The sequence below is a fragment of the Rattus norvegicus genome, chromosome 1 (assembly GCF_036323735.1).
Source record: "Rattus norvegicus strain BN/NHsdMcwi chromosome 1, GRCr8, whole genome shotgun sequence".
Lineage (NCBI taxonomy): Eukaryota > Metazoa > Chordata > Mammalia > Rodentia > Muridae > Rattus > Rattus norvegicus.
In genome coordinates, this window is record NC_086019.1 from 209,610,021 (window position 1) to 209,634,153 (window position 24,133).

The following is a 24,133-nucleotide window of genomic DNA, read 5'->3' on the forward strand; positions in this document are numbered from 1 at the left end:
AAAGTGTAGATACAAAGGGTTGGGGACTTTCTGGGGCCCAAGGCCTTTGACATCCCCAAGGCTGAAGAGGAACCACAGGTCTACCCAATGATGGCACAGAAGTTTCCAAAGCGGGAAGCTTGCTGTCCACATTTGATCTTTGTCTCTTTTTGGCAACATTCCCGGTAGTCTCTGCTGATGACATCTGAGGTCCCAAGTGGTCATCTGAGCTGCAGCAGTCTCACCCGGGGCATGGCTGCAATCCTACAACTGTTCTCAGGTTTCACCAGGACAAGTGGGGTCCACAACTGTCTCTCCCATGTGACACACTCAGGAGTGCTGTAGGTCTCAGGGCTTACGTCTAGGGCTCCAAGGACCCATAGTCTACCCTCCACCCAATTCTGCCAGTCATTCCCAGATGTCTTCTGCTGTGTCCAGCTTCATCCTTAATGCACCCCTTCATACTCAAAGTGCTCAGTTGTCCCAACACCCCTTTTTCCTCATCCCTGGTTAAGATTTTTGCCTTCAAGTCTTTGACCTTGTTTTCTCTTTAGCTCAGCTTCCAAATTCCCCTTTTTTACCTGTTCTAGAACTTTCAGTCTTCTACTCCCCTGGAGGAGGGCTCTGGAGAACCCGTCCAGGTGTGAATGGAAAGTCTGGCTGTTTTGTGAGCAGGTGCTTGTGTTCGGTGAGATCATGACGACTGGGTGTGGCTGAGGCCCACTGAGCCCAGACACCTGAGCTGGACACAGGGCAGGATGTCTCTCTGTCAGCTAAAACAAGGTTTGGTTTCAATCCCAGGCTTCTCCAGTAATTTTTTTCCCTGGGTGTCCAGTAAGAGGTCACCCTATTTCTCCACGCCCAGCCTCTGCTAACATCTTCCTCCTGACTTCTCTTTTCTGACAAACCTCAGGTCACACTGGCTCCTCTATCCGCCTTGGGCAGACATGGCTACCCAGCTGCCGAGAAAGGTTTCTTTCTCAACCCTGACAGCTTTTTGCTGTGGCTGCAGTGGGCAGCAGGGTAGATGACTCAGCACCCCTCAGTGGAGTGACCTTAGATGTGGTGTACTGACTGGCTGCCTCAGTCTCTCCATCTGTGGAATAGCATCCCAGAGTCATTACTCTCTATGGTGACTAGTGTAGCAGCTGTTGCTCCCTCTCTGTCCCTGAAACTGAGTGTTTCGCAATCATCTAGACTTCTTCCTGTCGGCCCCATGTGAGCCCCAGTCCTGAGCATAGGTCCTTACCCACCTGCTCTGTTCTTCTTTCAGTTGGGCCATTCACCCCAGGCACTCCTAGTTGAATGCATACATGAATGAATGAATGAATGAATGAATGAATGAATGAGTGAATGAATGAATGATCCACTTCCCCAGTGCTTAGCATAGTGTGTGGTGGATAGCAGGTACCTGTTAAGTCTTGCTGAACGCACAAAGCTGCTCTCACCTCACGGAACTCTGAGTTTTTCTTCTGCCGCACATGAGTTTATTGACAGATTGCTCGTCGGCCCCTGCTGCCCAGATTTCCTCTTCATGAAGCCTTCTGACCAGTGGCTGCCACTGCCTTCTGCTGCCTTGTCCCACGCTGGATCTAGAATTTAACGGAAAAACCCATTCCTGGTGCAAAATCAGATAGGGGGTGGCAAGGTGGACCAGCCTGGGGCCGTCCTGATCAGAAAGCAGGTCTGACAGCCTCCTAGATCCTGCATGTCCCATGTGCCTCCCTGGGAAGCATTGAGGTCATAGAATCTCAGCACCCAACCTCTGAGACTTCCTGCAGACTTGGCGAAGAGCAGTGTGGGAGCCCTTGTCTTACTCCTGTCTTTCCTGGACAGCCACATGTCTATATCTCCCCAGATTGCATTGCCGGAAGTTTTTGTCATGTTTGAATATTTTGCCGTGTATCCCACGCTGGCCTTCAATTCACTATGTAACGCAGGCTGCCTCAGTAGGCATCGTGGTGAGTGGGTAATGAAGCCCTTGGGCTATTACACACCCAGGAGCTGTTGATATTTGAGGGTAAGGACATTGCTCTAGGACTTTTACTTCCCTGTTTAGGCCACTCCTCAGGTTTCTGAGGTTCCCTGGTTGGGCCCCCGAGTCAGGGAGGCCTCTTGATCCCTGCATGAACTCATGTCTCCCACTAGGCTGGAAACTTTATGTACACCTGGCTATGCTGACAACTGGAGCTGGCTTCAGATGCTGCTGCCATGGTAACTAAGGTAGATGCTCTCCTAAACAATCCAGTTACTGGATGGAGGTGGTCTCTCTGCAGAACGTGTCACCAGGATAGTGGATGGGAGGCAGAGAGGGAGGCAGTCCCTTTCCTACAACCCTTAGCCCAGCCTTGGTTTGTCCTTGGGAAAGTGATCTAGAGAGAAGAAAGGATGATTTGAAAAAAAAAAAAGTGCTGGGGCCTCAGGTTAGCTTCCAGAGAAATCTTGTGAGAAACAAGAGGCTACATTCCTCCAAGTAACCTGGAGGCTCCAGACTTCTAAGGACACTTAGCTGGTGCTGGGGTCAGGGGAGAAGGTCTGAGTCAGGTGTTCTGAGATGCCTGCCCGTCTCATGGGGCAGCAGCCTAGGTCTCGTCACCTGTTGCTTTGCCTCCACTTCTCCTTCTTCTTCCTCCTCCTCCTCCTCCTCCTCCTTTTCCCTCCTCCCCCATAGGTTGTTCTCACTATGTAGCCAGGGCTGGTCTTTGAACTCATGGCAATCCTCCTGCCTCAGCCTCCTGAGTGCTGGTATCATATTTTTTGTTTTCATCTTCTTGTTTGAGACAGTCTCATTCTGTAGCACAGGCTGGACTTGAATTCCAGGCTAGCCTCAAATTAATGGATATCGTCTGGCCTCAGCCTCCCCAGTGCTGAGATGACAGGCATGATGAACCACACCCAGTTTAGGGTTTCAGTTTTCAGAAAGTAGTTTGAGCAAGTGGCAGGCATAGGGGTAGAGTCATGCAGACTGCTCTGTGACAATGAACATCTTCAGTGGGCTGGTGTGGACAGTGGAGGTCAAGGCTGTGCCTTCCTCGGTTGCTGTCCACTGAACTTGGGTTTTTGTCATGAATTTGTCTGGAATGACTTCCAGTAAGCCCAGGGAACCTGCTTTATCCATCCCATCAGTACTGGGGCTATGGGAATCCTGGAAGAAGACGAGGGAGCCCGAATCACAGGGAGCCTGATGCCCCCGGACCTGGACAGTCGGCCAGAGGTCATTACTGACGCTCACTCATATTGGCTGAACCGAGGTTTTTGGGCTGAGGAGAGAGCTTGGGGTCCTGGTGGAGTAGATGCGCATGCCGAGATCCAGAGCTGGGCTTCCCAGCTTTCAGACTCCTCCATGGGATTCCCAGGAGGCCTTGCTGGAGTGAGGGCCACCCCTGGAACAGAGAGGTTCTAAGAGCTGAGTCCAGCGGAGCTGTGTTGTTCCTTAAGTTATCAAGCATCTTTCTCTCTTCTCTGTTTTCATCTCCTTTTTTCCTTCCTTTAAAAACATTATTTATGAATTTAATGTGTATGGGTGTTTTGCCTGCATGTATTTCTGTGCACTATATGTGGACCCAAGAGGTCAGAAGAGGGTGTTACATGTGGACGGGGAATCAAATCCAAGTTCCCTGGAAGAACAGCCTGTGCTCTAACTCTCCCCAGCCAGCCTCCTTCCCTCCTTACATCCCTCCCTCCTGCCTTTCTTTTTTGCTTTCCTCTTCCTCCTCCTCTTCCCCTTCCTCATCCTCTTCCTGACGGCAGGTTTCATGTAGCCCAGGCTGACCTTAACTTTGCTGTGTAGTACAGGGAAGATGACCTTGAAATTCAGATCTTGTGCCTCCACTTCCTGAATTCTGGGACACATCTGTATCATATGGTGCTGGGAATTGACCCTAGGGCTTCATGTGTCAGGCAAGCACTCCACTACTCTCTACTCACTCGGGTCACATTGTCCCTTTGGAGTCACACTGGAACACAGGAGGTGCAGGGTGTGGTGCTATACTGGGTCTGAGACCTGGGACACCTGTTTCCTGATGTCAAAGGAACCTGGTGACATTTCTAACTCAGGGGCCTGCTTGCCCAAATGGGGTTCCCACCACTGTTTGATCACATGCTAGGCCCAGACCTGCTTACGACCAGACTCTGCCACTGTGGACCATTAAATGAAGCTGGTGCTCCAGACTCCCTGTTCAGAGAAGTTGCTGCAAGAGGGTTGTTGCTGCATGTAAAATGCAGACTCCAAGTTCCTCCCTCATACCCAGGGAGCCACAACACCCTTCTTTTATTTGTTTCATTTGTTTGGTGCCGTGTGTGTGTGTGTGTGTGTGTGTGTGTCTGTATATGTATGTGTATATACGTGTGTATGTGTGTATATGTGTGCATGGGTGTACGCATGTGTGTATGTGTGTATGTGCATGTGTGTGTACACATATGTGTATGTGTTTGTATATGTGTATGCCTATGTACATGTGTGTGCATATGTATGTGTATGCATATGTGTATGTGTATGCACATGTGTATATATGCGTATATGTGTCTGTGTACATATGTGTGTGCATGTGTATGTGTTTGTGCATGCAATATGTATGTGCATGCATATATGTGTGTGCATGTGTGTATGTGTGTGAGCATGTGTGTATGTGTGTGAAGGCCAGATGAGAAGCTCAGCTGACATTCTTCAGGCCCTTTCCAACTTCTAATTTAAAAATATTTATTTCATCTTCTATTTCTGTGTATGTCTGTGTGTTTGTATACACATGAGTGCAGTGCCCATGGAGGCCACAAGAGAGTATGAGATACACTGGAGCTGGAGTCAGAAGTGGTTGTGAGCCTCCCAATATGAGTGCCGGGAATCAAGCTTGGGTCCTCAGGAAGAGCAGCCCCTGTTTTTCACTGCGGAGCCATCTTTCTAGTCTCCTTCCCACCTTGGTTTTTAAGACAAGGTCTAGCTGGTTAGTGGTGGCTCACACAGAAGGATTTCTGTGAGTTAGAGAGCAGCCTGGTCTACAGGGGTAGTTTTAGAATAATCAGAGCTGCACTGAGACACCCTGTCTTGACAAACAAATAAATCCAACAACAGAAGTAAGGCAAGCTCTCTCTCGTTGACCTGGAGCTCACCAAGTAGTCTAGGCTGGCTCCAGCCAGGAAGCTCCAGGGATCCACCTGTCTCTGCCGCCAGCAGTGAGATTACAAGTGTGAGCCATCAGGCCTGGCTTTTCTTCGGTGGGTTCTGAGAATCCAGCTCTGGTCCCACCCTTGCAAGGCCAGCACTTTACTAAGTCTGAGGATATTTCATACAATCCTTTATGTTTGGGGACGAGGAAATATCCTTTATTTTGTGGCACTGTTAATATCCCAGTCTCTCTGACTCTCAGAATCAATGTGGATGGCACACTTTCAGTGTTACCGAACAGTAAACTGAGGCACACAGCATTATCTCCCAATTACTATAGCCTGTCTTGTTTCTGTTTGAATCTTTCCAAGAAAGAGGACCAGCCATTCCTGGAGTTCCTGGTGCAGGCGTTAGGCAGAGGCCCTGACTGTGTGACTCCAGCCTGACAGCACAGACAGTTGAGGTTTGATCCAGCATCTGGGCCGACATGAAATCCTTCCTTTTCTCTAAACTACCTGAGGCCAAGACCAAGTGACATGGGAGGGGGCTTTTGGAGTGACTCCCCCCCACCTGGGGTTCATTGTCAGTCTTCAGAGGTGGAACAAGCATTGGTGACCCTGACTCTCAAACATCCTTCCCGTCTTTCCCAGTGTGGGATCAGCATATGTATATAGTAGCCTAAGTATGTGTCAGGCTTGACACTGACTGCCTTGTGGTCTGCTCAGATGAACTTTCCCTCCTTGGATAATACAGAATGGTTTGTCTGCTAACCTCAGGGGCGTCGTTCTGAGGCTCACCTACCCCTGGGCCTGTCTTCGTCCTCTGTCTTAGGGTTTCTATTGCTTCAATGAAACCTCTTGGGGAGGAAAGGGTTTATTTGGCTGACACTTCCAAATCACTCTTCATCATCAAAGGAAGTCAGGGCAGGAATGTGAAAACAGGAGCCAAACACTGAGGCCATGGAGGGGAGCTGCTTACTGATCCGATTCCCAGGCTTCCTAATAGAGCCTAGAAGCACCAGCCCAGGGATGGCACCACCCACAATGGGCTAGGCCCTCCCCCATCAATCACTAATTTCAAAAATATCTTAAACGCTTGCCTACCACCCAACCTTATGTAGGCATTTTCTCAGTCAAAGCTCCCTCCTCTCAGATGCCTTTAGCTTGTGTCAAGTTGGCATAGAACCTTCTGGAACATTCACAGGATCAGTTTCCTTGCTGTTGTAGTGATAAGACACCATGACTAAGGAAAATTATAGAAGAAAGTTTATTTGGACTTGCAGTTCATCACTGTGCGGGAGTGGCAGCCTTGATGGTAGACATGGTGACTGAAATACGAAGCTGAGAGTGCACAGCCTGAACCTCCAGCAGGAACCAAAAGAGAGCGAACTGGGAATAACGGGGGACTTTGAAGGCCCAGAGCCCACCCCCAATGACATACCTCCTCCAGCAAGGCCATAGCTCCTAAATGTCCCCAAACAGGTACCACGTGTTCAAATGCCTGAATAGATGAGAAACATTCTCATTCAAACTACCACACTGAAGATGGAGCTACTGTGATGGACCCAGGGCTGCTGGTGCCAGACCTGTAGGTACCTGGGTGGCCCTCCATGGCAGGCAGCAACAGATATTAGACCTATGAGGCTGGCCCATGGTAAGGGAGGCCTTCTAGGAAGGGGAGAAGGAAACTGTGTGGGCCTGTCCTCTCATGGGAAGCCACTTGCTACCTCAGGGCGGGAAGGCCACACATGGGTCCCCATTAAAAGTGCAGCCACCCAGGGTTTTCTAGGAGTGACTCCTGCTAATTTGTTCCTTAATCTCATTTTTGCTTCCCTCCCCTACTTACTCTTCCTTCTTCTTGGCAGCCATCCATCCCTCCACCCATCCATCCATCCATCCATCCATCCATCCATCCATCCATCCATCCACTTTCCCACATATCCCATCCATTCTCTTAGTTCCTCTTGCTTGATCTTGATCTTGTGGCACCTGCTGGCCCAGCCCCCTGCTCCATCCAGCTAGACTCAAATTAAAGGACCATCTCCCCTCTGTCCAGTTGCCGGAATGCCCCTGGTAAGTCTGCATCCCACTCCACCCCCATTCTAGAGACAGGCCCACAAGCCCCATTAGACACAGGTACTCTTTACATGGGCTGCCTACTCTTCCCAGTGGGAAGGCCACGGTGGCCTCTGCTTGGCCGAAGAGGACCTTCTGGAATCTTGCCCTAAAATAGCCCACAGTGCTACATCATTTCCTGACTAAGCCATCAGCTCCAAACAAAACTCACCTTATCTGGTTCCATCTGGGAAAAGCCTGCCAGGCCGGCACCGGCAGTTCTTCTGGGAAATCACCTATCCTGCCTAAAATGCACCCAGCTGCAGGATGCGACTGGCCTAGAGACAGAGTACAGCTCAGGCCTCTCACTGAGTGCTCTGCGACCCAGTGAACTGTTTCTTTCTATCTTTCATATCTTGATCTCAAGCACCCTTGTTAGGTCCTAAGTGAAGCCCCTTGTCCTTTCACCCCACCCAAGGTTGCCTTGAGGGGTCTCCTTCCCTCCACATCCTGGGAGCCCATAGCTGGGCTTGGCAGGTCTAGATGGGAACCCAGTCTACAGGGCTGGAGCTGTCTAGGGCCAAAGGATGTGCAAGCTGCTGCAAGCGGACATGGAGCACCCACACTTCCCACCATTGCAGCCCTCAGTGCAGTCTAGGCCAAAGCTTTTCATCGTGCAGGAGAAAGCCATAGAGAGGCATCCTGTACAGGAGGTTCTGTCCTGCCAGGCTGCTAAGGCTCTGTCACATCCACTTAAAAGGCAGTGCAGCTCCGCCCGCTGTGAGACTTGGAGTGAAAAAATAAGTAAGAAAATGGGATGGTCTCAGATGCCAAGAGGTGCAGTTAACCTAGGAGGAAGTTAGCTTTAATGAGGAAATCCCTTAGTGCTGCTGAAACTATGCCTGGAATGGCTAATGAGCCCTGGGGGGCGGGCTGGAGGGGGCTTGGAGGAAGTGCTCTGGAAAGGACGCCCTCCTGGCCAGGTTTCCCTTGTACATTGGGCTTATCTGCAGGAAACTGCTCCAGAGGCCGAATCCGCTGAGCAGGGCTGTGACTCATGCCCGCTCACAACCCAGGCACAGCCTCCATGATGGGGCACAGTAACATCTCTTAGGGACATGTTCCTAGGGCAGTAACCACTGCCCTCCCAGCCGAGAGCAAAAGAAAGTTCCCTTTGAGGAACCCTGAGGCACACACCTGTGAGGGCCCCTGCCCAGATCAGCTGTGGATTGGGGAGTTGAGTATGTGTGTGATTTGCACAGTGGCTGGGGCAGGATTGTCAGGGTTCAAGGGCCAGCTGGTGCCTCATGAGATCATTGGAAGCTTCCAGATGCTCTGTTAATTTTTCTGGGGGGAGTATAGCCCACGGCCCCCAACACAGGAAGAAAGGGCTATTTTTGGAGGTCAGCCTTTGGTGCTAGGGCTCCCATCACCTGATGGCCTCTTGGCCTCCTTCTCCGGTGGGAAGAGCCATCGGAAATGGCTGACTTCTGGTTCTGCCTCCGTTGGCAGGCGGGGGGTAGGGACAGGGCCTCCAGGGCCCAGCAGCCAGCAAAGGAGATTACAAGGCAGTCTTTAGGTTACCCAGCACCTTCTTGAGTGAGTCCCATGACAGTGAGGCACTATGGGTCACCATGGCCACTAGCCCAGTGTCTCTTGAAGTTTCCAGTGATACTGGGTGCTCAGGGGCATAGTGTAGCTATTTCAGAGCTCCACAAAAGATAGCAGAGGATAGTCCTGTGTGCATGTGCATGTGCATGCCTATACCCACACACATCCACATGGGTAAGATTTGTGTGTGCTCATGTGTGCACACGAATGCACACATGCACCCACGCCCATATACATCCACATGGGGTCTAGAGGCCAATGCTCAGTGTCTTCCTTTATTGCCTCCCACCCTATCTGGGGACAAGGTCACTCACTGAAGCAGGAACTTCACAATTGGTTAGGCTGGTTGGCCAACAGACCTCAAAGATCCTTCTTTCTGTCTCTCAGCCCTGGGACTCTGTGTGCCAAACCAGCCCTGTGGATCAGAGCTCAGGTCTTATGGTTACTCAGCAAGCGCCACTGACCAAGCCATTTCCACAGCCCTCACATTCATTTTTGTTGTAATTTCAAATGAAATATAGTCTCCATTCCCTGGTCTTCAGGCCTTCATGCATTCTATCCCCAACACCAGGTCTCAGAAGTCAGATGGTAAGGTAAGGGGGAAAGCCACAGGGCTGAGGAGGAGGGGGATTTTCCACTTCCCCTCCTGGCTCCGTATTTAGAATTTCCACTTTTCACTTGCAAAGGTTTTCCTTTCTCTGCGGCCTCAGCGTTTGCCTCACACTCAGCCTCCTGCACACTCAGGCCTGACAGTGGGTCTCTCTTGACATTTTTTTTTTTCAGATGTGAACAGGCTGCTTGTCCACATTTTACAGTTCTGTCTCTGGGATGCTTGTGCTGAAGGCCTCCACGGTCTGCAAAGCCCAGGATTCTGTAGAGGTGGCAGAGACCCAGACAGTTTCCTCAACCTCAGAGGGGGCTCTGACTGCTTCCCATATGACACTGTCACACAGATGGCCTGTGAGATGGAGGAGACTCCTCTCTCTCTCTCTCTCTCTCTCTCTCTCTCTCTCTCTCTCTCTCTCTCTCGACACGAGCATGCACGAGCGCACACACAAACATACACACACTCACATTGTCCAGGGCTCTCAGAACTACCACGATGCCTCTGATGGCAGCACTAAAGTCAACTACACATGGGGTCTGAGTTTTCTTTCTTTCTTTTGTGGTTGCCTGACTTTGATTCTGTAAGCATATATAGAGCACCTACTGTATACACGCTTGGTGTGAGCAAGTCAGAATAGAAGGAGAGTCCTGTGCATAGTGTTTGTGCTCAGGAGTGGAAGCCTAGTGCAAAGCCATGTACTCTGGGGACAAAAGCACAGGGTGGAGACAGGAAGTCAGATGAAGCTGGGTGCAATTCTGTGAAGATGGTTGGCAATGCCCAGCTGGCAAAGACCTGGATAACAGCCATACTTGGTCCCTGGGGAGCCCCTCCTTGGGTCATCCAGCTGAGGTTGGACAGGTGTCCTGCTTCCATTTGTCTTAGTCAAGAGTTCTCTGGAGGAATGAACATCATGAAAATAGGTCACAAAGGGGCTTTGTTAGATTGGCTCACTCCACATAGGCAAGAGTGTTCAACAGTGACTTCTATATGCAGAGGGGCTAAGGACCTGACAGAACCCATGCCACAAGGTCAAAATCAGTCTGAGAACCTACAGGGTTCCCGGAAGCTGCTGGCCCTTAGTCCACACTGGAAGGCGGGAAAAGTTTAGGTCCTGATGGCAGTGAAGGATGGTGGCGGTAGGGCAGTGGCAGCAACAGTGGTGATGTCCTTACCAGCAAGGGGAAAGGCAGGCAGATTATAGGCCTATTTCCCCCCAGGACTTCTTTAGATCTGGTCTGTTGCTAGAAGGCGGCACCCACTCTGGTAGGAGGGGCTTCCCAGTTTGCCCTCCAGGAAACGCCCTTACAGTCCTGTTAGTTGATCCCAGAGCAATCATGTTATCCACTTTGCTGTCTCTCTACAGATCTGGAGCCTTAACAGATCAGAAGACATTTTACCTGAGACAGACTGAAAACCTATTCATTATCTGGCTTTTAATAGGGAATGTTTGCAACTGTACTTTAAGCCATTGTGACCTGGTGGAGGGTGTGCTCGTTACTGCAGTGCGACCTGTGTGTATTGACTGATACATTCCAAAAACCGTGTCCTAACTCTATGACATATATGGCCACATCTGAAGCGATGCTCCGTCAGTGTGATGTGGAATGCTCCAACACCTTGAGCCCACTGCCCGACTCTGTACTTCCACTGGAGCCATGTTAGCATCTCAAGACAGGCAGGACCAGGGAGGTAAAGAACAGTCTGCAAGTCACTTGGGGTGTGCCCATGCTTCTGAGCCACAAGAAAACGTGTCACGATATTCCTAAGTTTTCTCGGTATTGCTGAAGCCAATGTGCTCAGCCGGTCTGGGCACTCACAGGCTTTTCTGCCCCCAACACCTTCTGTTTGAGAAAAAGGTGAACAGAGGCTGCTTCAGCCCAGGGCTGAAGGGAGAAGTGGGATCCTGGCTTCCCCAACAAGCCGTCTCTGCTCCCTGCTTCCCTTGTTTGTGTTCAGTAGCTCTCAACCCTAGGGTTCACGCTGTCTACGATGATAGCAGCCTGGCGGCATGTGGCCACCATCCTGCCCACGGGGGGCACTGGTTTTCTCACCTTTCTCTGTGTGTGTCCAGCTCTGCGTAGGTGCTGCAGAGCAGGCCTGGCAATGCCCTCCTCTGACTACCACCGTGCAAAGGAGGAACCAGGAGCTCTGTCTCGGGGAGGGGCTTTGTCCGCTTGAAGCTCAGTTCAGCTGTGGAGCCAGCCTTCTCCAACCACAGTCTTTGTTGGGCTTTTGTTGTTGTAGGGTAGCCCAGGTTGGCCTTAAACTCCTGATTCTCCTGCCTCCACCTCTCTAGCTGTGGGATAACAGGCATGCGCCAGCATCCTGAGTTTACATGGTGTTGGGAATCAAACCCAGGGCTTCATAAACACTAAGGAAAACACTCGAATGACTCAGCTACATCCCAACCCTTGTTACTTTTTGAGTTAAGCACTTAGGCTTGCTCAACATACTCGGAAGAGTGGAGCCTCCTTTACAACCCAAGAGGCACTGGCGAAATACTTGCTATGAGGAAATCTTTCCATTGAGAAAATTCCTGTGTGGGCCTCTGCTCAGTGTGGTGGCCATGCTTGAGAAGGGCATAGGGCTTTGGAGACCATGGTTCCTGCTGCCTTTATCACACCTGCTGCCTGGCAAGGGACAGGAGCCTCCCTGTCCCTAGCGCTGGGTCATTATTGACTTTGCTACCACCCAGAAGTGGAATGAGTTCTGGGTCCCTGAGGGGTCCTGGTGAGCTGTTTCACCAGGTGGACATTCACCTTGTCTGAGGACTGATTCTCATTCTCAATTTTCCAGACACTGAGGGGAGGGGACAAGGTGAGGACTCACCTGGCATGTCCCCTGCTCTCTCACTGTGAAGCCCTCCAGTCAGGACCTGCAGGGCTACTCTTCAAACAAGCTGGACATGCATGGCCCTGCACAAGCATTCCACAGGAGAGGAGGGCCTCACTCTGCAGAGAGGGGAGGCCTCTGTCTTTCCCCTTCCAACAGTGAACTGTGGAATTCTGGGCCCCCTTGGCTATGCTATTGTCTGGAGCCCAGATCCAGAGGCTCAGGAGCTGGAGGGACAGTACACAGACCTCAGAAGTAGCCTTGGGACCTGGAGACACAGCTCAGTTGACAACATTTTTGCTGAGCATGTACGAAGCCCTAAGTTCCATCTCAGCAATGCAAAAATCAGGCAGTGGTGGTGTGCACTTGCAATCTGTAATCCCAACATTGAAGGGGTGGAGGCAGGAGGCAGGAGGATCAGAAATTAAAGGTTATCCTCAGCTACACTGTGAGTTTGAAGTAAGCCTCAGCTACTGGAGATCTTGTTTTGTTTGGTTTGCTGATTAATTACCTAATTTAAAAAGCATCAGGTCAAGCTATGCCTGCAGCAAGCATTTTTCCTGAGGTCTACGTAAACCCGAACTCCAGTAATCCAAGATGGAATCGGTCAGGCCCCTGCCTCATGCTCCAACTGGCAGCTAGGGCGGGTCCCAGCCTCAGAGGGAACTCAAAGAGTACTAGGGAACTGAAAACACATGACTCCAATCAGGAGGAAAAATGACTTCATGGCCACAGCCCCTGAAGCAGAAGGCTCTGCAGCCCGGCCCTGTCCGGGCAGACTTTCAAAAGGTCCTGCATGTTCTGCAGCCTCTGGCTGGGGTCTTTCCTGCGAGGGACTCGCCCTGCACCAGGCCAGGGCCGAAGGCCAGGTGGTAGAGTGTGGGACCACAGGAATCTGCCACAACCCGGCGCTGCCCACACCCTGCGCCTCGCAGCGCGTTCATGAATGGTCTCACTTCCCAGACAGCGGATTGGCCGAGCCGCCGGCTTCGAGGCCCAATCATCATCAGCCGCCGCCTGGTCTCCGCGTGGGGCCTGAGCAGTTCTGCAGCTGTGAATGGCAGAGAGCCCTTCCCCCAAGGAGAGGAGGAGGGGGATGGGGGTTTTATATTTATTTTTATTTTTAAATTCCCTGCACTCTTCCTCGGAAGAGGAATTGTGTCGTTCCGAATCTTGGCTGCAGTTCCGGACAATAGCCTTGGGCTTGCCTGTGGCCACCGGGATTGACGCTTAAGATCTTGTGTCTGGAAAAGTGCTTGCTGGTTCCGACTACATTTTTTTTCTTTTGCCTGTGTTTCAGATTGGCTTCAGGTTCCAGGCCCTTTCGCAGGCTGTGCTGAAGAGCCCCAGACAATGTCTTGGGGACGGTGGGTTTGCCTTGACTTGGGGTAGGAGCTCCTGAAGCCACTCACGTTTGCAGACACTATACAGGAGGTTGGTCAGCCTGCTTGGTCACTCCATCTACCAGTCGTTGGCTTGGTACTTGCTTCCATTAACATGTGCTGGGGGAGGGGGAGGGGGAGGGGGAGGGAAGTGGGGTGGGGGTTGGGCTTGGAGATGGGAGTCTGACAGTCTGGGCAGTCCATGTTTGCTCTAGAGTAGGGAAGCAGGCTCTGTTTGTTGATGTGAAGCAGGCACATTTTTTACAAATGCTCCCAGAGAGCCTGCCATCCCTGCTGTCTGTCACGCTGGTGCCTAGGAAAGCACAGGAGCCTCTCTGTCCCTGGTACTGAGTCATTACCAACTTTGCCACCACCCAGGGGTGGAATGAGTTCTGGGTCCCTGAGGGGTCCTGGTGAGCTGTTTCACCAGGTGGACATTCACCTTGTCTGAGGACCGATTCTCATTCTCAATTTTCCAGACACTGAGGGGAGGGGACAAGGTGAGGACTCACCTGGCATGTCCCCTGCTCTCTCACTGTGAAGCCCTCCAGTCAGGACCTGCAGGGCTACTCTTCAAACAAGCTGGACATGCATGGCCCTGCACAAGCATTCCACAGGAGAGGAGGGCCTCACTCTGCAGAGAGGGGAGGCCTCTGTCTTTCCCCTTCCAACAGTGAACTGTGGAATTCTGGGCCCCCTTGGCTATGCTATTGTCTGGAGCCCAGATCCAGAGGCTCAGGGGCTAGAGGCCAGTGCAAATCGTGTGCCTGTCCTTCCCGGGAGGACTCCCAAACTTGGGGGAAACATCAGGGACAGAATCTATACTCCACGTAGGGTGGGGGAGGAAAGCTCTCTTGCAAGATGGGTTGATGTAGATGAGGCTGGAGAGGATTTTGAATGCAGCCTGAGGAAGTCTTTTGAGGCCCTAGGAAGCCACGGAAAGTTGGGGAGAAGAAGCAGTACCCTGGAACATTGTAGAATTGACTCCCTCTGGCAGAGCACCAGGGCTGAGCCTCTGTGGAACTTCTGCATGGGAGCCAGGCAGACTGTTCCCTGTGACCCTGGGCTCTCTCACTTGAGAGGTTTCTAAGCAATTAACCCCCTCAAACGGTGAGGAAACAGCTGGGCCTGGTTGGCACCTTGAATCCCAGCATTTGGGAAGCAAAGGCAGGTAGATCTCTGAGTTCCAGGGCAGCCAGGAGATCTTACTTGGAAAAAAAAAAGAACAAAAGGAAACTGAGGTTCAGAGTCACCTGAATGGGGTCCTACAATTTGGGGGCCCCAGGCATCGGAATGGCCCGGCTCTGCCTTGAGTTTGAGGCTAAAGCACACTGAACAAGGCAGAACGGGACTGGAGGCCTTAGTGATAAACTCAGGTTGATCTCCAAGCCCATGCCAACTACAGCCAATAGACTAGATCATCTCCTACAGAGCTCCATCCATCAGCTGTCACAGGGACAGTGTCATCATGTCGCATGGCCTCTGGAAGACTCCACTGGAGGCTTTGGAATGGACAGAAGAGACAGAGTGACAGGAATCTCCTTATGCACGCAATTGCCTGTGGTTTGAACGTGTGCTCAGAGGCCATGTGCCGGTAACCTGTTTCCCAGTGCAGCTGTGATTTGGGGTGGGGCCCTAGGATGGGCTTAAATCGTCTCAGAGGATCGATCCATTCACAAGATGGTGGAGTGCTGGAACTAGCAGCTCAGCTGAGAACATGAGCTCTCCCCTGCAGGACCATTATCTCAGAAGGATCCCATCTCAGCATCTATGACTCTTACCGAGTCTGACACAGCATGAAACCCTTAACCAGATGTGAACAGATGTCTGCACCACACTTGTGAACTTCCAGCTTCCAGACACAATGGGCCAAGCCAGCCTCTTTCCTGAATGAATTGTGCAGCCTCGCTGAGTCTGATGGGACATAAACATAGCTGTCATCCCAGCACTGGGGAAGTAGAGGCAGGAGGATCAGGAATTCGAAGTTCATCCTTGGCTATATATTAGATTGGAGGGCAGCCTGAGCTATATGAGAACCTGTTTCAAAAAGCAACAACAAACAAACAAACAAACAGCTAACCAAGCGAGCCTCTCATCACCACAGATGAATTCAGAGCTGAACGGACTGTTGAGAGGATGACGTGGTTGAAGGAAATAGATCCTTAGAGGCAGCCCTGGAAAATTCTTCCCTCTCTGCTTCCTGGCCATTAGAAGTGTCCCACTATGACACTGTACCATGCCACAGGCTGCTGTGCTGCAACCATGCAACCACAGTTGAAGCCTCTGGATAAATGAATTTCTTTACCTGCTCCGCCCCCGGGATGTAAAGCTGGAACCAAGGGTATGCTTGCAACATCTCTACGTCTCTGTCTCTGTCCATCTATCTGACTCTCTACCCATTTTTCTCTGTGACATCTCTATTGCTGTCTCTCTCAATCTTTATGTCTCTACGAATTGTTCTCTGTGTTTCTCTCCCTGTCTGTCTGCCTACCCACACTCTCAGCCTTAGTCTCTCTCCATCTCCTTTCTTTACTTCCCACAGCCCATGGAAGGAGAGTATAACTGCTGTGTGTCTCACACAGTGGGGTGGCATGCCTCTCACCAGACTGCTGGGAAAGTAAATGACTTGCATGTGTGGAGACAGCTTCTTCAAGGCAAGCTGAATGCCCGAGCATTTGCCACACACACCTTTTTGGTGGCCTCAAATTACATCTCAATAGGTTGCTAAGGACCCCTCGCCCATCTCCCTCTCTTCTGATAATGTGATAATGGGGGTTTGAGGTGGCTCTAGGGATGGCTTGGATGGGTTAAACCTAAGAAAGTGAATCCAGGAGCCACTAGGGCTGTGCAGGGGCTTATGATACGCCCCTTCTTGTCAGTGGGGTTTCTGGGAGATTCCTAGAGAATGCAGGTTCACAGAGGGAAAGTTGATTATCCTCAGACTTCTTGCTGTTTGAGAGGCTACCCTCAAACTCCCTTTCCCCTTTCGTGACCCCATAATTTCCACACCTACCTGTCCTGCCTCAGTACCCCAGTGCCTCCTAGATTCTCTTTCACTGCTACTCAGTACTCTGCCGGTTCTGCACTCCGTCCATGGTTCCATTTCCTTCACTGCAGTATCGGCTCCCTCAGGTCTGGCTTTGTCCCTTTCTGTCTGTCCACCCCCCACCCCTGCTCTGTGATTCCCAGTGTAGCAACCTGCTCTGTGCAGAAAGGGAAGGAGGGAATGGCAGCCTGGAGGGGTAGAAAGCCAGACAAGATCTTTGTGCCTTTGCCCTGAGTGAGTCCCTGCCACTCAGTGACATGAGAGTCACGTTCCTGGCCCAGCAGGTACCTTCCTCATTAAGGTCAGAGCTGGTTTGGCCTCCAGAAAGCCTTTAGAACTCCTCTCTGATATGCCACAGCCTTCAGCCTTTGCTAATTCCCAGTGGCCTTGTCCTTGGTCTGCAAGCTTCCTATGGGTTATTATAAGGAGAGAGAGAATGTGGAGATGTTTAAAGACTTCTGAGTGCCCTGGGGACAGAATATAGGTTGTAAAGGCCAGGAGGCTTCCTCTCTACCTGGAGGATCAAATCTGTTTGTGGGTTTCCAAGCTGTATCTTAGTGAAGAAAACCTCCCAGGATGCAATATGATCCCTAGTAGACCCTCACTGACTGTTGCCTATCCCATCTGGCACCTCCAGCAGGGTCTGTGGAACAACCTCCAACCTGGTCTGCAGCTAGAATTCCTCATGAGTGACCCTGAGAGGGATGGCACAGAGCACCTCCTAAAGGAGAAGCGACCTCCACAGGCACCATCCAAATGCTTTGGGATGTCTGGTGCCCACATGACCTGCTGGGCCCCAGACAAAGCCACACTTGAGACAGTCTCTGGTCTCTCGTGATACCTACCTACACCCATACTCAATTCAAGGCTGCATCCTCTGGGGTAGCGAGTGGCCTCTGGTTCCTGCTCCCTGTCCTTGCTCTGAGAACTGCCATGATGGATGTACTGTGGCCTGGGGTACAAGCCTAGAATAGGGTACATGAAGAAAGTGGCCCATCAGAGACCTAAATCTGTGTACTGCCTCTAGGCCCTGCCTGCAGACCATGCCCAGGGCCTCTGCCTCCTGCAGTTGGCTTTGTCTGTCTTTGTATTTTTTACTCACAGTTTGAGTCTTTTTTCCCCAGGCCTCAGGTTTCACCTGTTGCTGGGATGATCCGTTGAATGTATGTACTAGTGGCCTCCAAGAAGCTAGAGGTAGGCTTTCCTACCCTACTCTAGCAAGGTTGGGAATTCTAGTCAGATCCTCTGTTCTCCCAGGGCTGGGCTCTGAAGGTTCAAGATGGTGAAAAGAACCCAAAGGACCCTGCAGAACACTGGTCAGGGCTGGGGTAGGCACTGCCTCAGAGGAGATAAGGAGGCAAGGGTTCCCCAGGTCCCAACCCCTCCCTATTCTGAGGTAGCCTCCTTTAATGGAAGCACCTAACTTTAATTTTGGAAATGTAGATAAAGAAGCTGGGGCCATGTGAGTACTCAGGAATGGAGCCAGGCTTTGGCTTCCATTAACCTGTAGTGTGACAGAGAGTAGTCCCTTCACCTCTCTGAGCAGCCTAGGCCATTGTCAAGTAGCTGTTGTTTCAGCTCTAGCCCTGGCTCTCCATGCAGCTCCGACACAGTCCCTTCTCCTTCCTGAGGATTTCTTGCTTTCATCTGTCCACAAGCCATCGGATCACCTCCACCCAGGAGTACCATCCCCACCATCATTCAACAGCACCCCTTTCTCTACCCAGTCTGAAGCCCCAGCTCCCTGTCCCTCCTCATGGCTCCTGAGAAGGCTGTCCTCACGGGGCACACTGGACCTGCCTTGCTCTCAGACGAGCCCACGCTAGGAGGTCCCACCCGGGCCCCAGGAGTCACCCCCTTTCATGACTCCCTGCACCTCCCCCCCAATTCTGCTGTCCCTTTCAGCCCATGAGCCCCTCCTTCAGGCCTCAGGGATCCAGAAGATTCTGGGAGCAACTGGGTTTGAAACACTAGGCTCCTGGGGTTCCCAGGCTCATGAGGCTTGGGGGTTCCTTGGTTCCTTCTCTTCTTGTTCCACCATTCTCCCTGAGTGACTTCATCGGTTCCCATGGATTGAATGGATGACTTGGTGAACTCCAAATTTGTCTCCAGCCTTGATCTCCCCTCTGACCTCTAAACCCGAATATCCGGTTGTCCCCTCAGATCATGACTGATCTGGGCTTCAGGAACTTTCTCCCCAGGCCTTTCCCAGCCCCCTCATCTCAGGAGATCCACTCCACATAGCTACACATACCAGTCTGCCCATCTCCACCCTCCTGGCTCTTGTCCATGCTCAGGAACCCATTTACTGAGGACCCAACCCCTTGGAAGCCTAAGGCAGGGCCTGCTAGTGTTGCATGGAGAGCAGAAAATGTGCTCTCTGCTAAGCTTCCCCACTGTAGAGACCCCCAAGAGCCAGATCCCCCAGGGAGGTGTGGGGAAACCACGTCCTCCTAGCCAAGAATGGAGCTCAGTCCTGGAGAAGCAGGGTTTCTGTTCTCTTGGGGGTTGCTGAGCAGTGGCAGGGACCTCTCTGGGGACCACCATGAAATGAGGTCATATAGTCATAAAAGAAAAGCTCTGGATAGATGTATTCCAGTCCCAGTCACTGGGGTGGGGACTGCTGGCCCCACCACTCCTGGTAGTGCAGGCTTTTCATGAGTGCTCCCAGACTCCAGCAGAGCCTGTTCCTCATGCAAACCCAACCTCTGGAGTCTGCAGGGGTGGTCCGTGCAGGGGGGAATTTGAAGTTACAGTGCTGGGGAGAGTAAGGGGAGCCGAGCAGGTTGCTGATGCTGGGACATCAGCTTGGGAGGATGTGACAGCTTGCATATGCTGGACCCAGGGAGTGATACTAATAAGAGGTGTGGCCTTCTTGGAGTAGGTGTGTCACTCTGGGCATAGGCTTTAAGAACCTCATCCTAGCCCAGAAGCCAGTCTTCTCCTAGCTGCCTTCGGAATAAGAGGTGGAACTCTCAGCTCCTCCAGCTCCATGTTTACCTGGGCACTGCCATGCTCCCACCTTGATGATACTGGACTGAACCTCTGAACCCGTAAGCCAGCCCCAGTTAAATGTTGTCCTTTATAAGAGTTGCCTTGGTCATGGTGTCTGTTCACAGCAGTATAACCCTCACTAGGACAGTGGCTATCCTTTTTGTGGCATATTTAGTGAGCAGCTCCTGCATGTTGAAGAGTCACACTTCACACAAGGCTCTCCTTCATAAAGGCCTCATCACCTCCTATCACTGCTAGGCTGAGCATGGAGCTTCTAATGCATGGATACACAAGGCACATTTGAATTGTAGCTACTCCACATGTCTCTCTCTCTCTCTCTCTCTCTCTCTCTCTCTCTCTCTCTCTCTCTCTGTGTGTGTGTGTGTGTGTGTGTGTGTGTGTGTGTGTGTGTGTGTGTGTGTGTGTGTACTGCGCACTCTGGGACAAGTGGAGAGTACAAGGTGGGGAGGAAGCATATCCAAGTTTTAAGGCAAACGAAGCCACATGAGGCCTTCCCTGGTCTCCCAGCATCCTGTACACATGTCTCCAGTCAACCTCTTTTTTTTTCAGTAGTGTGGTTCTGGTGAGTCTGCCCTCTGTAGTAACTGTGGCCAAGAGCTATGTGACATTTTCTAGAAAACTGCCAAGTAATTGTGAAGGGTTAGACAGTGTAGAGTCTGGGAGGGGCAAGGACCCCAATACTGGCTGTTAGTGGATTCATGCTTAGAAGTCCTGGTGGGAAGCCCTAGAGCCTCAGTTAGTTGGATGAGCAAGGACAAACCCGATTGCCATGGGGCCAAGACTGAGGCCTGTCCCTGGGACAGCCTGGATGCTAGGTGTGGCAGGTAGGGTCAGGGGTTATGTTTGAATGCGGGGGAGCCCAGGACAGAGCTCTTAGCCACACTTTGTCAAACTGGCGTGGGCGGGCGGTCCTTTGGATGGTCCTGGGATAGAATAACAAGGCCCTGGTCACTTGTCAGATCATCACACAGCGGCAGTAGGCACAGGGAGGTACTTGGGAAGGTTCCCAAGGCTGAATGAAGTCCAGGTAGGAGAAAGGAATGCCCGCTCCAAAGACATGAGTCGGCTGGGGCAGCTCATGGTCACAGCTCTCTGCTCCCTGCCCGGTAGCTAGTTCTGCACTGGAGTAGCTTAGGCTCTGCATGCAAGGCAGGGCACCTCCTCATTTTCCGAGCGTCCCCATTCCATGGGCAACTCCAGCCACCCTCAGCTGTCCGCTGGTTGTCTGTATGACTCAAGTTTGCTACATTCTGAGCTCCTGGGGAAGGGATCCCACAAGATCTACTTGGGAGCCCCATGCATAGAGCTACAGTGTGCTGGCTGGAAGGTGAACCAGTGTAATTGAGTTGGAGGGAGGGAGTGACCGCAGCACCGGTCTCCCCTTAGCTGCTCCCCTCTTCAACCACAAGCCGGCTCAAGAAATCCCTTGCTTTCCTTTTATTTAATTCACACATATGTATGTATGCATGTGCATATTGATGTGTGTACAAGTGTGTAAGTATGTACAACTGTGCATTTGTGTAGACTCTCTACCTTATATTTTGAGACAGGGTCTCCCTCTGAACCTGGAGTTCCCGTTTAGCTGGAGTGTCTGGCCAGAGAGTCCCTAGGGACCTGCCTCTCTGCTCCGGTGCCATCATCACAAGAGTCCCCCGCCACCCTAGCTTTTCCATGGGCTCCAGGGATTTACATTCTGGTTGTTATGCTTGAGTGGCCAGTGCTTCACTCACTGGATTATCTCTGCAGCCCAGTGTTTTGCTTTGTTTTTTAACTACTGCATAATGATGCCCCTGGGGTCTGGGCTGCCCAATCCTGCAGGTGCCCAAGTAGAATGCTGAACTTGCAAGGCTCCTTCTGAGCATGAGAGCCACCTCCAGAAGATACATCGCCAGCCAACCATTGTCACAGAGACAGTTGCCCATCCTGGGAGAAAGTCACACATGTTTAGTGCAGATGCAACCTCTTTGTGAAATGTGGCCCCACAGCTGGATCTGTAGCTATGGGATCTGTGGATGTGGAGCCTGGCCACCCCATAAAGTAAAGGCAGCAGGGCCATGGTTCAGCTAGCTGAGTCTTTTGTCTCCAAAAGCTGCAGTCCAGGTGTGGATGGAGCAAGCCTTGTCTTCAGTTTGGACTCTTCTCCCAACCCTTGGGAATGAGGGTCTCTTCAACCTCAGTGCTAACTCTGACCCCCATCTCTAAGGTTCATGGCTGCACCAGCCTTGCCACAGGCTCACCAGCTACAGTCAGGCCCACATGCTCTGCATCTCTGGAGCTCACCCACTGAATTATAGAGGGCCTCTGTCTCATAGCCCCATCCATACACCTGGAAGAGCCTACACAGGAGAGAGTCTCTGTGGCGGGGGTCCTGGGAAACACCTTAGACTGCTACAAATCTTGTGTTCCTGGGCCGGGATTCTAGTCTGCCCCATGAGTAAAGAAGATTGTGGGGTGACTGAGCAGGAATGGAGGAGGGAACAGTTTCAACTGAGAACCAGAACCCATGTCTGACTCCACACTGAAGTGCCATTGTAGCAACTTATGCTTTCAAGGCCCATCTGTGTGAGGGATGGCGGTAGAGGCTGGGTGTGTTGTTAACTTCACAAAATTCAGAATTATCTGGGAGATGCCATTGAGGGATCATCTTGATTATGCTAATGGAGGTGGGAAGATCTGCCCATGGTGGGCAGCACCATTCCCTAGGCATCTATCCTTGGCTTATAATGGACTGAACTCTTTAAGTATGTCACCACTGAATGTACATTTGTCTCTGCAATCAAGTTTCCCATCTTCCCAAGGAAGCTGTCCATCTTTAACTGATTTACATCTGTGAAGGTTGCTCTGGGCTTAGTTGGTAGAGTTCTTGCCTAGCATTCAAGGATCCATGGGTTCTATCCCCAGCACACTAAAAAAAAAAAAAAAAAAAAAAAAAAAAGTCTTTCTTCTCATAAATCAGAACTTGAGGGTTTGATTTAATTCCCAGTCATCACAGCTGGCCATGGATCTGTCCACCCTCACCGGTTCTGGCTGGCCTGGCTGGTCTGCTGAAAGTGAGTGACAGGCCATGATTCACTGGGGCTAAGCCCAGGGATACCTGGGTAAGCTGGTATTTTCACTGCCTGGGACTCTGCAGTCCCATGGCAGAACCCAGGGCTATGTGTTGGTTCTAGGAGGTCCTGACCCCTGGCCTGTGGCCTCAGTGTTATCACTTGCTTTTCTTCTCTTCCCTGGATAACAACTTCACCATCGACCCTGTACTGGGTTTATTTTTCTGGAAAAGGGTCAAATTCCAGTGTTTGTGGGCCTGTGTGCACCCAGGGCAGCTGACCCAGCTACTTCCCAGCGTTTGAACTAGAGGAGGACCTGGCCAGACCATATCCAGCCTGACAGGACATTTCCCATCCCAGGAAGCAGATCCCTGCCAGCAGAAGTTCACAGTCTCTTTCCTTTGCAACCCCAAAAGAAAGTCCCTCCCCACATCCCCACATGTGGCTTCTCCCTAGTAACAACACTGTTGCAGCTTCTCAAGTGGAAGCAGGACAGGGTAGAGGGGTGGGCACTAAAGAAAAGTGTTTAGAGGCCCGGGAGATGGTTCAGTTTGTTTTTTTTTTTTTTTTTTTTTTTTTTTTTTTTTTTTTTTCCGGAGCTGGGGATCGAACCCAGGGCCTTGTGCTTGCTAGGCAAGTGCTCTACCACTGAGCTAAATCCCAACCCCGATGGTTCAGTTTGTAAAGTGCTTGCTATCCTCATACAAACATGAGGATCTGTGTTTAACCCCCAGCGTTTGACCCCCAGCACACATGCAAACGTACCTGGAGTGGTTCATGTTTGTAACCTCAGCACTCAGGAGGCAGAGACAGGAGAACCTAAGGCTAACTGGCCAGTCAGTCTCACCAACTCCAGGTTCAGTGGGAGACACTGACCTGGGTGGCCCTTCAGAGAATAACACGTATGTTCCTCAGGCATCAGTCACTGCCATATTCCAAAGGTTGCATCCCTGTCAACTGTCACTCTGAAGACACCTAGAGCCTACACTCTGCTCTAGGAGGACCATTCTTGCTCTGCCTGTCACCCCACATGTATGAACAGTTGTGGAGGACACGACACCATGGATACAACTGCAGAAAATTTCACTCTGGGGTGAACTGAGGGTCATGAACCCCTCACTTTTAACTCATGGATGAGGCAATAGGGAATCTTGTTTGTCCCCATTCATTTGGGAACATCCCGGTCCATCAGCCACAGCATCAGAGTCTTGGAGCTAAGATACACGGGGCAGATCCTGCCTGGCCACAGATCGGCCTGTTCAGCTCCATCCTGCTTCTAGCTAGGGTGGCTGGAAGCAGCAGCGTCTGGGGGCTCTGGTGTTTTTGGCTGCACTATGGGGAAGGCCCAGCCTTTTCCCTGTCAGTGATGGAATAATGTGACTGCTGACTTCTGGCTCACAAGCAGACTTCTGGCTCACAAGCAGAGCAATGGCTTTTGCTTGTGTGCTCCTGCCTGGCT

General features: G+C 51.4%; 1 long non-coding RNA gene across 1 annotated transcript; it reads left to right on the plus strand.

Moving 5' to 3' along the window:
- Positions 1-8,520: 8,520 nt before the first annotated feature.
- LOC120099967 (uncharacterized) lies at positions 8,521-23,139 on the plus strand. Its single transcript, XR_005499544.2, has 3 exons — positions 8,521-12,973; positions 13,485-13,618; positions 14,046-23,139. It is a non-coding gene; the product is annotated as an uncharacterized LOC120099967 (long non-coding RNA).
- The last annotated feature ends 994 nt before the right edge of the window (positions 23,140-24,133 follow it).